At 43.2% G+C, this 14,296-nt stretch overlaps 1 long non-coding RNA gene across 5 annotated transcripts in view; it reads left to right on the forward strand.

Annotated features, from left to right (window-relative positions):
- LOC125542558 (uncharacterized) overlaps positions 1-14,296 on the forward strand; it is a 51,283-nt gene that overhangs the window by 13,377 nt on the left and 23,610 nt on the right. For 3 of the 5 annotated variants that reach the window (XR_015618037.1, XR_015618036.1, XR_015618035.1), the window contains exons 4-5: positions 7,015-7,095; positions 8,383-8,678. This is a non-coding gene — a long non-coding RNA (uncharacterized LOC125542558). Of the gene's footprint in view, positions 1-7,014; positions 7,096-7,645; positions 8,353-8,382; positions 8,679-9,525; positions 11,339-14,296 lie in introns of those variants that run through there. The other 2 variants (XR_015618038.1, XR_007297948.2) reach the window with 2 other exon arrangements.

Consider the following 14,296-nt stretch of genomic DNA (forward strand, 5'->3'; position numbering starts at 1 on the left):
CCATATCCAGACCAGTCAACTCATGACACCACAAGGACCACAAGGTTCTTCAACAGTAACTTCTTCAAGAAGGGAACGACGCTCGAGCGTCACCGTCACCGGATCCAACCACCAAAGGTTAGAGTCTAGGTTTCACCTTAAAGAATCAATCCGAGTATATCCAAGCAATGCCTTCACCACAACATTTTATAGACTGGTCGATTAGCTAGTTTTTTGTCACCTAAAAAAAGGGTAGTTTTTTGTTCCTAAAAGGAAACTAGTTAGGGAAGCCTTCATGATTCACGATGATTTGTATTAGTAATTTGGGCAAAATAGGTATATCATCTGCTATTACCGAAAGAAGACAGTTTATCTCACGTTTCTCCAGGAAAAAGAAATGCTAGCGCTGGGGTAATAGATAATCACATACAAGATTCACCTGCAACTGCAGGACGGAATTGTTGTTGGCGACCTGTAGTTGTAGGCCGCTGGTCAGCTGATTTGCCACCTGTCCAAAAACCTGCAGCATGGAGCGAAACCAAATTCACGAATGTAAGCGAGCTTCATGGCCCGTCCACAACAAAATATATGTCTGATTCAACATACCACAAATTAAGTGGTCCATCAATGAATAACACTCTTTTAATGTATACATGCAGCGGCGCAGGTCAGTGTGTATTATAATCCAACAAAAAAAGCACAAAATCTAAAATGCCCAATCTAATCATCGACTGTTAGATTTTGCTACTCACCTATGCAGTAGCCAGTAAAATTAAGGTACATGCGCCAAGAAAATGTAAAATTAAGGTACCATGAAAAAATCTCCATAATTAGAGCTAATACGGTCCTAAACTAGCAAACTGTAAAATTTAAGAAGTGAAGACTCGCAAGGTGTGTCACCTGCGTGCTCAAGTCGTTGAAGATGTTAGAGAACCCCAACCCCATCCCTGGCCCGGCCGTGAATTGTCCGGCAAAGTGCCGAACAACCTGCAGCAACAAGGAAGTTAAGCAACACCTAACGCAGTCGAGGATATAAGGACCGACTAGTATTCAGTCGCCCGAAATTTAATTTGGGCCAGTCATTTTTTTAGCTGTGTCCAATAAATGGTTTAACCTTTGATCAAAAGAAGTGACTGAAAACAAAAGCCACTTGAGTTGATTTTGAGTTGGAGACCCAAATAAAAGAAGAAACAAGCCCAACTAATTAAGTCGGTGTTGATCTGGTCTAATGCAGCTATATTAACCGTACTGAAGCCCAAGCCCAAAGAATATAGTCCATGTTAGCCAATGACATAAGATGGATACGCGCCACATTGTATGCATAATTATACGAGGTTTTTTAACATGCTCCCTCTTACCTGCCCTTTTCATATGAAGGTAAGAGTACAAAGTAGATCTGAGCCGTTGATTGCAATAAATAGTGGGTCTGATTAACTCTTACCTTCTTATCGTCCATGTGAAAAGAGGGAGTAAGAGGAAGCATGTTAAAATTGCTTAAATCTAATACTTGTGGTGGTATGATCTTAAATAATAAATGAAGGAAAATATAAATAAATAAGAACAAGTTTCCTTAAAAAAAATAAAGAACTCTATGAGTGGTGTTAGCTGACAAAAAAAGAGAACAAAGGAAAACAAGAAAAACAAATTTCTTTAAGAGAAAATGAATCAAGGAAGCAGATTAGCCCTAAATTAAGCAAAGTAAACTTAAAAAATAAAATAATGGGATGAATCTATGTGTAACACAATACATCTTCTAGCCTTCTTATTCCTCCCTTTATTAATATACTCAAACAAAAACTAAAACAATGACAAAAATTAAGTTTTCTAGAAAAGAATAAGTTAGTGGCATTTGTATTACCCTTAAATAAGAAAATAAATAAAACAAATAGTGACAAAATATGCACATAATTTGCCCTTTTATAATATGCAAGAATAAGCCTATATTAGTGGAATTTGCGCAAAAATGAAGTTTTCTAAGAAGCAATGAATTAGTGGCAGTGGCATTACCCTTGAAGAATAAACAAAACGAAATAAAAGCTAAACAAAAAATTCAAGGAAAGAATGAATTACTGACATGGACAGAACATGAAACAAAACTAAACAAACTTGCACTGAAATTGCACTTTTATTAAATGCAAAGAATAAGCATATGCTAGTGCAGTTTTTGCACTTAGTGCAATTTACACACATATTGTATAATACTTGAGTGTTTACTAATAAACATAATAAATAATTAACTATTACCATTAGGATTACCCTTGAAAAAGAAATAAAATGACAAGAAAAATTTTAAACTAAAACTTGCACACAATTTGTAAAAAAATGTAATTTTTATAATATGCAAGAATAAACATATACTCTAATGAATGTTTCACACTCTAGTATAATTTATACACATGTTGTATAGTATTTGTGTGTATACTTGCAAACACACAAAAAAATATTTTTGTAAGAAAAAATGAATTAGTGACATTGATATTACCCGTAAACAAGAAATAAAATAAAATAAAATAAAAAATAAAAAGCTGCACAGAATTATACCTTCTATAATATGGTAGAAAGAATGAACATATAGTAGTAAATCTTCACACTATAGTATACGTAAGACACATGTTGTATAATACTTGTGCATATACTTTTAAACTAAACCAACATCCAAAATAATCATAAAATAAAATGAGACAACACAAATTTTGACAGAAAGAATGGACGAGCAAAGATTCATCTGACTCAAATTTCAGAAAACAGGCAACTTACATATAAAGTGAGGATATTTATATATATAGGTATATGTTTCTTTTGGACTTTGTCTAGCTGATCATGCGAGACTAAGAAAAGAGCACGTACGCTGGTCCACCCATGTTAGTGGTCTCAAGGAAGACCTAAACCATACTTAAATCAAAAAACTAGTCCCTTCATCCCAAACAGTGTAAGAATTCCGTTCATCAAATCCAAGCCAAACGAATCAGTAGAGGGAAAACTGGTGTTGGTGTGCTGTACGGTGTACATAGCGGGTGAGATTTCATGAAAATAACATATACAGTACTGTAATAGGAAAAAAAAACTAGGCCAAGAAGAAAGGAACTGCAAGTGGTCGCCCTCAATTATTGTTGCATGTGCAAGAGGAGCCTGCTTCGGTTAGCAGATGGGCTGGGAAGCTCTGGTTGGAGAAGCTCGACCGGTGCTGTGCACCATGCTCGCCGTACCGTGTCTACCTCCTTGAGCGGCCGCCCAGCTCGCGCTCCAAGCCGGCGAGCTAGACTAGCAGAGGCCGATGATGTTGGAAGAGAAGCAGCTCATCTTCGATCACCTTTGTGTTTGTACTACATGCAATCATGTAGTAGTACATCGCGTGAACGAGCGAGCACGTCAAGCAGTACATGCTGCCCGCCTCCGTTCCGGAGGCAGCTTTGTTTGATGCATGCCCAACGCGACGAGCTTGCATTGGAGGCGCGGTTGTATGAAAAAACCAGGGCAAACACGGACGGCCGAGGAAAGGATCGCAAAACAAGATTCACCTGCATTGGCACGATGGAGATGATGTTGGGGAACTGAGCTAGGCCGCTTGTCAGATGACCTGTGATCCGTAGCACAGTCTGCAACAAACATATTCGAGAAATTAATAACTAATCAAATGGGGAGAATATAGTACGTACTCCCAGCTTAGTGGATCGAATCGAAGATGTATGTACATTTCTTTCGGATAGATTTTAAACCTGTGAGATCGTGTCAACGTAGCCGGCCAAGTACCTAGGCAGGACGACTCCGATGCGATCCTCCTGGTCAAGTAGATAGATTAGTAATAACAAATGGATGGAACGTAAGTCTGCGCAGACACCCTTGATAAGCAAAAGAACCAGTAGCCAGCTCGCGATGGGCCGGTAGCCGGAAGACGAACATATGTAACCTAGCTAGCCACCGCCGGACATGGTTTTTCTCGATCATGCCCTCCTCATCGGCGGCCGGCCGTCATCTCCAAAGGACCTGGCACGTAGGTGTAGTGCTGCTCTAACCCTGGAAGGTTGATGGCGCGGCCAATGCTCCAGTTTCTGCTGCTTGGAATCGAAGAGAAACCCCTAATTCACATCTCAAATATATTCTCTCCTTAACCCCAAACCATGCAGCCTAAAAAATCCCCACCCAACCAAACACAGCCTTGATCTTTGGATGAAACATGCATATGGGGAAAAAAACAGCTAAAATTGACATTCTCCCAGCGCACAGTCATTTCAAATTCAGTTCCATACACCCGGGAGTCCGGGACGGTCTCATCACAGCGGCCAACACAAGCCAGCACCAAAACATCAACATCGGAGAAAAAGCTCAGTCGAAAATATGCAACCATGCATACATAGTTTGAGTTACCTCGGGTATCATGTTATTGTCGTTGTTGTTCTCCGCCATGAAGCTAGCCCGCCGCCTGGAACGGCACGGTACGTACGCGGCTCTCACTCCGGCCCGGCTGCCTCCTGAAGACGCGCTTGGCAGGGGATTTGAGAGGAGGGGGAGGCAGGGAGGAGGGATTTGAGAGCGTAGTTTGTGTGTTTGGTGGACTCAGGAGTGCCGGCTTAAAAGACGAAGGGAATCTGCATGCCACTATGTTTGCTTTGACGCGTCCACCAATCAGCAATTTCGCTGCAATTTGGTGTAATTGCGCTAGGCAGCTGGCTAGTGCCGGGGTACGGCCCTGGTGTCGTACTTTTTCCATTAGATTGATGGCCTTGAGGAGCATGCATGCCATGTCTTTTCTGCACTACTCCAAAAATGGCGCCATACAAATAGGTTGATTTTAGCATCGGACAATTAATAAAATATGGGATCATTGCTTCTTTTCTACGTACATATAAGATTTCGCCGTAAATTTTCGATCAGCTTTCTAGTGGTTCCCCTTGTATTTGTACTTCATGTGCAGAGTGTGATGTGGCAGCTATATATTAATGGACCGGGTGAGAGAGAGGCGGTGGCCGGCCGGGAACACATTGCAAATAATGTAGCAATGCATGTGGTGGACAGGTCACAGGTGCACGTGAAATGTACGTTAAATCTGACAGTTTGGGGCATACTTTTAGATAGAACCATTATACTGGGCCAAAGTAATGATGTACACCACTGTTGGTTTGTAGTACTTACATATTGAGACGAAATAAGGCACAATTAATTAGCTAATAATCCTTTTTTGACGGAGCAGTAATTAGCCAATCTGAAATTTTACCATCATACTACAGTTATAGAGTATGTGCAAATAGCGAGTAATTAAGGTCTCAGGTATTGAATTGTTTGCTACTCGTATGAATAACATGCATTGATCATAAAAGAAAATGATTGCAATCCTTTTTCTTCCCGGAGTCACCCTTGGCATGACGTACCCGGCCCTAGCTTCCAGTACGTCATCTTGTTCCATAATGCCAACCGATCTGTCTTTCTTTCCTTTTACGTGTTCACTGCCAGTGCGCCCGTTTTCCCGAGAGTGTGGTGTGGTAGTGAGTAGTAGCTACTACAAGTACTGGTTTTGATTTGATTGATCGCCGGTGAGGTTTGGAGGTGGGGCCAGCTGGGGCGTGGGTGGTTTGCGCCAATATATTTTTGGGGCCTGTCTGCCGCTGGCTAAACATACATCCTGCCGCTGCATTTTCTATCGATCTATCGCTACCTCGGCCCCACAAACTGTGCTCCCATGCTCACGCGATCCGGCACTACAGTGAACGACTTCTAAGTAGTCCACGTCCCCCCGCCGCGCGCGTCTGGAAAGCAGGTCCCCTGACGAGCGGATCATGCCCTTTTTATTTCTTTATTACCATGCGCGTGTTTGATTAACACTTGCATTGATTTTAACCTCCTTGTATCTCTGTCTCTGGTCTGACAAAACCTGGCCGACTAGATGCATGTTCTGAGTGATGTTTGTGTACTGCGTTTGGTTGTCCGCAAAGTTTCATAATGCATGAGAGCAAAAACACAAAGACGACGCCTGATTGCATGTATGCACTCTCCAGACGCAACGCGCGACTGTTTTGGTTATGTGTGTGTCGATGGTTTAATCTCCTCTTTTGCGCACGTGATGAACTAATCTCACGCCATAACTTTTTTTTTCACGCCACTTACAAGGTCATGTACGCATGCGGCATGAATGAAAGCGTCGGGGCAGAACAGAGAATGGAGTTGCTCAGACCCAAAAATAGTGGGCTAACTAAGCGCCGGGATGATGTTTTGTAGCCAAGCAGCGTCTGCCTTTGCCCACCCAAAGGCATGCCTCGTCTTTGATGTGTCGGAGAGGAGGGATATCTCACACCATAACACTTCAACAATTTTATTTATGAGCGTTGAAATAAAAAACTCACAACATGAGAGTTGTTCAGGACAAAGAGATGACGCTACTGTGTTCAAAGTAAAATTTCAAATGATCAACTAAGTGCGATAAATTTGCCAAAAAAATTCTAAACTAACATGCACACGTGAACAGGTTTAGTACCATAAAAAAGGCCAAAACAACAAACGGTCAACAAGCGTTGAAACAACAAACCGGCAACATGAAAATTGTGTGAAATAACGAGATGAAGCTACTCCTCAAAGAAAAATTTCAAACGGTCAACTGTGAGCGATGAGATTGATAAAATTCAGTACCATCCCTCAAACCAACATAGCCACTCTGCACTGAAAGAATAAGTGATTTACTTTGCAGAGTTTCAAGTTCACTCAAAAGGACCAACTGGCCAATTCATTTTAACCTTGTTACTGGTTATAAGTACAACTTCTTGAGCTAGTAGCTATAAAATAATCTTGATTTTGGCAAGAAGCTTATTAATTGCTTTTTGAAATGAACAACTAGTTAGAACTTACCAAGGAATTGGACAACTGAGTAACCGAAGACCTAATAATTTAAAGGTATACATCTCAGATTGTTTTTTCCAAGCACAGCGAACCTTATAAATATTGGTTAGGGAAGGAACTGGAGCCACATTCGTCAAGATTACCAGGATTGAAAAATCTCATAAACTTAGGATATTAATACCTTATCCTCACTGATATCATACAACCCAGGGTGTACAAAAGCAAGGAAAAGGAAGACTCCCTTTACAATGCCATCGTATGCACTGAGTGGGTTGAGTTGGGTGGGATCAGGTATGTAAAGGAATAGGGAGAACATCCTGATCCAATTCTCTATTTACTTTGCATATTCATGACTACTGGCATTAGCTGCTTGAAATGTTAGTTGAAGTTGTGTGCAAATTTTCATGTCTTATTTGGCCATCTCGCAGCATTTATTTATATTCTTGGACATGTTTTTGATAAATTATTTCTGGACAAGAGGTACGAATTAAGCCGGCTGTGCTGTATACAAAGCATGTTGGCAGTGGTTGGCGGCCATCGGACACCGGCCACTACGTCCTAAACCATGACGCGCGCCATCACCCGAGCGCGTCGCCGCCGTGAAACAAACCTTCTGTTGTAGTACTACGTAATAAAAATTTACCTCATCCCTGCATGCGTGCAGTTAATTAAGCGCTAGGAAATTAGTCGGGCGCAATGATTAGAGAAACAGACCTGGTATTAGAAACTAGCCTTGCGCCCTCTTGTTCGGAATTTTGGCCAAAACAATCTACTGCCACATTCTTTTCGGGAAATGATGGATGGAGTATTTCCTAGCTCATTCCCTGCTCCTTAATTTCAGGGGAAAGGAGTTGTCTTCTTGTTCGTCGTTCTAGCCAGCCATTCCAAAGCTTTATCAGAACGAAGCTTCCATTCCACCGAGTTAAAAGCAGAGCAGATTGTGGCCCACACCCACCATGTATGCTCATTCATTCACGCGCGCGCGCGCACACACACACACAGAGAGAGGTGGGAGTTCGGGTCGATTTGAATTTGGAAGCTATTGAAGAAAATGTAAAATGAGTTCAGCTTTTTGGGAGTAGACGCTATTGCAGGTAATAGACCTCATGCAGTGGTGTATCATAGCAAGTATCATAATATGAAAGTAGGCAATTTTTCTGAGGTGTCATACAATTAAATGAAGAAAGAGACGGTTCAGGATCATATCATGATACTTCCTCCATTCCTTTTTACTTTGAGTATAACATCTGTATCAAGCCAAACTTTGCAAAGTTTGATCATATACCTTAATAAATGATGTGTTACTGTGTGTCATGCATGATAACATATATATGAAGTTATCTATGATACCAACTTATAATATTATACACTATGAAGGTAATATTGTATACTAGTAGCATATGCATTATCCAGTGTATGATACTCCCCACTACAAGTAGCCTGAAACATTTCATATTACGTGATTACAAGATACGAGACTCAATTCACCATGTCAGCATTTAATCATCTTGTTGCTCTACATTTAATAAAGCATTTTTTTAACCGAGATATCCATGTTTCCACTACTTTACATAACAGGAGTATGGGAAGTACAGAACCAGTATTGCGAGTCCAACCTCTACCAAGACATTAGTAGGCCATGAGACGAAAACCTCGCGGAATGATAGCTGGTCATAACAGATTGCTCAAACACGAGAAAAGCAACAACCGGCATCCTAACAAAAAAACAAGTCCAAAAGCACAAAGCAGCTACAACTTAGCAATATCAGGCTCAGCAGAGAGACTGCAAGACGAAGCAGTGGCCTGAGTATCCTTCATCGCGTGACAAATCTTCATGGGGGGTCATACATTAATTTGGGCAATTGGAAATTAAGGTAATCATTTTCTTTCTCCAGAGAACATTATATTTCCCTTTGAATATAGTAAATGGTGCGACACAATGATCTTGCAATGTGCGATGGAGAGTAGCTTACATTTCCCCTTATATAGCCTCCCAGTTGGCAAAACATCAAGAGGTCACGCAAGGACAAAAAGGAATCAAAACTAATGGCAAATGATGAACTGTTGGTTTTCTTGGAATGAATTAAGCTCCCACTCAATTAAATTAAATGGTAACAAAAAATTCAGCATTCCAACGGACAACTCATGCACTAGCTAGGGTTAGCACGATCATGAAATAGGAGGGCGTCAGTGTGGTGGTGTCCCCCCCCCCCCCCCCCCCCTACCCACACCCACCCAACCAGTGGCAATGCGAGACTAAACTCTTTGCACACCCCTTAAGTTTTTTTAATTACATTGGTTGGTGCCCGTAAAATTTAACTCTCTTTAGAACTAAATTATAAGAAGTGTATTGATAGAACACACCATGTCTTGGCATCAAACAAATGGCAAGATTGATTGGGCATCAGTGTTCGTAACAAGCAACAAAAAAATGGTTAATATAAAATTGTTCAATTATTTGCTGGGGCAACAGCATAACAAGAGCGCGAGTATTAAGAAGTCCGCAATGGAACAAGCAGGAAAAGCCGCATATCCAACTCCCATGTCCTGTTTGGACCGGTTGTATGGTCTGTACATGCATCATCTTTGCTCTTCTGCTTGCTCGATCAATGGAGTGCACTGTTTTAGAAAGATGGCAAAAAAGCATCATTAGCCAAACGAGTTTGAGACTTCGAAATGTGGCTTCAAGGAATTTTGGTACTAACCCTGTACGATTAGTAGCCAACGATGACATGGCAGCCTCCTATGCCAAGTACGAAGATCAGCGGCACAATGGAAGCCCACCAAACAGCCTTGCCGATGGTGAAATGGCGCCCATTGGCGTCACGCGAGCACGCCAACCAATAAGCAGCAAGAGTTTCTCCAACTCCTGCGACAAAAATGACGGCGAGGCCACAGTAATATGCGAGCGGGTGGTGGCGGAAAAGAACACCGCTCGCCGACTTGTACAAGGCCGCTCCAATAGCGATGACCAAGGTCGGGACGCTGATCTTCCATATGTCCCGGGCGAGCTGCTGCGTCCGTTGGTCCATGCTAGCAGACTCCTGGTCTGGAGGCATCTGGATGGTGTGGTCGTCGTTGCCGGTGCCCTGTCCAAGTTAAAAAAAAAAGCTTAGTTATATAGAGGAGAAGAAAACAACAATATGGAAGAAGAGGTCTGGCTGGTGAGCGAGTCTTTTTTTTTTTTTGCTCGTGAGCTCCATGTAGCCTATTTTTTTTCATTTTAAAGTTCAAAAAAGTTCTGAAATATACACACCTGCATATAAATGTTTACTACGTTGCTGTAAATTTTCATGTTGAAATATATTTTTATCTGATATGCAGACAAAAAAGTCATTAACTTGTATAGTAAATAGTGTCTGACCTATAAATACATGTTTTTCATTGTGTCCCTCACATAAAAACCTATTTCAACATGAAACTCTGCAGCAATGTAGTATACATCCTTATATATGTGTGTATTTATGTCTGGCGTTTTTTTAAACATAAAAAAAATGAATTTTGAATTGTTCAAAATTCGGGATCCAAGGAGCTGGCTACTTGCCTACGTAGGCTTAAATGGCCGATTTAATAGACCGATCGATTAGCTAGCTTGTTTTTTCCTCAATTTTTTTCTTGCGGGCAATGGTTAGAATTTCAGTAAAACAATGCTAATACTGGACGTAAAAATAGAGAATCGCAAACAAATTTCACCTGCAATTGCAGGACGGAGTTGTTGTTGGCAATCTGTAGTTGTAGGCCGCTCGCCAGCTCATTTGCCACTTGCCCAAAAACCTGCAGCTAGCAGCGAAACCAAAATGATGAATATAGGCGAGTTTCATGACCCGTTTACACCAAAATATATGTCTGATCCTACATATCAACAAACCAAATGGTCCATCACTGTACCCTGCTTCTTGTGAAAAGATAGCGTTGCATTCGATTATTTTTGTCAAAAAAACGGTGCACATTTTTTGCTAATGACGGCACACTTATGATAGTTTTATGCATTTCATCACTCCCTTAAACCTATAGAAAATCGCAAACGAGTGTCACCTGCGCGCCAGAGGTGAAGATGTTGGAGAACCCCACCCCCAATCCCAACCCCGGCCCCGGCGCGGTCGTGAACTGTCCTGCAAATTGCCCAACAACCTGTAGCAACAGAAAGGAAGTTAAGCTACCCCCTACGCAGTGGAGGATATAAAATATATGTTTCTTTTGGACATTGCCTAGCAGATCATTGAAAGAGCACGTACATACATATAAAGCTAGCGTCCGCCACCATGTTATATTACTGGTCTCCGAGCAAACTTAGACCAAAACGTAATGAGTAGCCAGACCAAATCAAGTAAATTGTCCTTTAACCTAAACAGTGTAAGAATTCCGTTCATCCAAATCCAAACCAAACGAATCCGTCGAGGGAGAACTGCTACTTATGAACTTGGTGTACTGTACCATGTACGTAGCGGGTGAGATTTCATGAAGAAAATATACTCCTACTAGAGCAGAGAAGAGGCTAGGCCAAGAAGACAGGAACTGAGTGGTCGCCTTCAAGTAGAGTAAATTGCAAAAAACCACCACAATTATGCAAATGTCATCAAACACCCACCAAAATGCATGTTTTCTGGTGGTTTTTTTCTGAAGCATTGGAAACTTCGCCCCAATTGTGGTGGTTTTTTGCAATTTACTCCTTCAAGTAGCGTTGGCACAAGCGCGAGGAGCCTGCTTCTCCAACCAAAGGGGCCGGCCGAGCAGCTCGATCGGTGCAGCCATGCTCGCCGTACTGAGTCTACTTCCTTGAGCTGCTCCAGCGAATGAAACGTACGTGGAGGCTGCCAGCCTCGCGCTCCAAACCGGCAGGCTCGGCCAGCAATGGCTGAGGACGTTGGAGTAGTCGGAGACATAGCTCATCGTTGGCCAGAGCCGGAGGTCACCACGTAGTTCGCCCACCAGATACACGCATGGAAGGCACGGGAAGGAGGATCCGGTGACGGGTCTGCCGGAGAGACAGCCGCCGGAGGGGCAACCCACCAGCACATACGCACGTTGTTGAAGCCAGCAGCCTTTGTTCTGTGCTACATGACATGCAATCATGTAGTAGACCGCGTGAACGAGAGCGTACCTTATGCCGCGTGCATTCCTGAGGCAGTTTTGATGCGTCCCAACGGGACCCGCTCTATGAAAAGACTAGGGCAAACACGGACCGTGGGGAGGATCGCAAAACAAGATTCACCTGCAGTGGCACAACGGAGATGATGTTGGGGAACTGAGCTAGGCCAATTGTTATGTGACCTGCGATTCGTTGCACAGCCTGCAGCAACATACTAGTATTATTTAAATGAACTAATTAAATGAGAAGAATACTACATATGTGTGCCTCTCTTTGTTGATCGAATCGAGGATGTATGGATATTTCTTTTGGATAGAATTTAGACCTGTGAGATCGTGTCAACGTAGCCGGCCAAGTACCTGGGCAGGACGACTCCGAGGCGATCCTCCTGTTCAAGTAGATAGATTAGTACTCCTGTTCCGCCGTTGTTGCCCTTGACAGACAAAAGAGCAAGAAGCCTGCTCGCGATCGAGTCTCTCCCCCTAATCTCATCAGACCGGGAACCGGGAGACGAACATAGGTCCGCCGTACAAGACTTTCTCGATCGTTTTCTCGTCTAGTCAGGGGCTGCGGCTGCACTCGTCTCCAAAGGAGCTGGCACGTTGGTGAGCTGTTCTAGGACTTGGCCAGTTGGAGGGCGTGGCCAATGCTCGATTTTCGGCTGCTTGGAAGAGCAGCCTGTAATCACAAATCAAATAGTAGAAGATATTGTCTCCTTAACCTCAAAAATCCCAACCCAAACAAAACAGACTGCTAATTGTGTATAATAACCATACCGAGGCACGAGATGATCCTAGCTAGATAGCTCTACGACTAACTCTAAATAAAAGAAAAGAGCTGCAATTGCCATTCTCCCAGGGTCTGATTGTGTAATTGGCTACGATCCATCGATCTCCATCGAAGATATGCAACCATGCATAGATGTTGTGAGTTACCTCGGGTATCATGGTGCTGTTGTTGCCGTTGTTGCCGTTGTTGTCTGCCATCGCCATGAAGCTAGCCCAGTCGCAGTACGCCTCTCGCTCCGGCCGGGCAGCCTTTTGGCAGACGCGCTTACACGGGGATATGAAATGAGGAAGAAGGTAGCTAGCTAGCTAGCTAGCTGGGCAGCAGCAGCGTGTGATTCAATGGCGTACTGTGTGTTTGCTTGGTCGGAGGAGTCGAGCGGGGATGTGTACTTATGATGTGTACATTTTTACAAATGACTCCTCGAGAATTATTCCGCGCCTTTTCCCTCCATACTTTTAGCTTTTCAATTGCGTTTTCCAGGGGCAGTCTGGTCTTTTCCTCCTGGAGGTACTTTTCTATTTCCTGTGGCACCATCAGGCCTGGTATTTGCGCCATTTAATTTCCTCTTCTCCATGTGACCTAGGAGATGACCTGGAGGAGGGGGACAGAAGATGCAATTTTTTTTGTGAACTCTGAGCGCTGCCTTCCGGTCCGCACCCAAAAGTAGAAAAAGTGGCATTCGTTTGCCCCATGATAGAGCTAGTGCATTATTGTTGATGCATGATAGGCAGGCATGCAGCGCAATCATGCGCACCTCCGTCGTCGCGAGTCGACCTGGCCGAGACCTCCTTGTCTTGCGCCATTCCTTAGTTGACGCGTCCATGAATTCGGAACCGGTGGTAGAGGCTAGTAGTAATTCGTCATAGCTCTAGTTGTAGTACATTCTGAAAGAGCGAACCGACGATCGGCGGATGCGACGCGCTAGTACATTAATTCTGAAAGGGCGCAGCTGACGTTTGATGCTGACGCACCATGGCTTACGTCGGAGTCGCGCTAAGCCCCCTGGCGCCACGTACGCGCCGTTATGTTTTGCACTTCAGTTTGACGCTAGTTATGGGATAGACGCGTCGTCGTATCAAAGCTACATATCAAAGCTTAGTTCGTCCCACTGCACTCTTCCATGACGGGTGTGTTTAAGTCTTAATTTTAGAGCAATGCATGCATGCACTTCTGTGAGACTGTGACAGTACGTACGTGTAAGCATTGGGGTAGCTTGCATAGTTCTAACTTGCAACAGCTCATGAACATTTCTCGTTCCATCTTCTTATATCAATGAAAAGATACACAAGGTTTGTGTATTCGTGAAAAAAAGCTCTTGGACATTTTTCATGGAAAAGTGCTATGTTCTGCTCCCTCGAGCATGCCTCGTCTAATCTTAACGGTTCGTGATAAGCTCGATGGCCTTGTGTTCGTTCGGTGCCACTGCCCGGCAAGCTTTGTGGCGAGCTACTAGTAAAGGCATCTCCAACACGTGCCTTCAAACAGTCCGCATACATTTAGACTGTGTGGTCTGGACGTGTTTTACCGTCCAATGCGGTTCTGTATCCGCCCGCTGGCTTGGTCTGGCGTCCTTTTTTTCGCAAATCGAAAAGCAAAATCAGGGGGGGCTTTTCG

The sequence above is a fragment of the Triticum urartu genome, chromosome 3A (genome assembly GCF_056163025.1).
Source record: "Triticum urartu cultivar PI428250 chromosome 3A, HENAU_Tu73, whole genome shotgun sequence".
Taxonomy (NCBI): domain Eukaryota; kingdom Viridiplantae; phylum Streptophyta; class Magnoliopsida; order Poales; family Poaceae; genus Triticum; species Triticum urartu.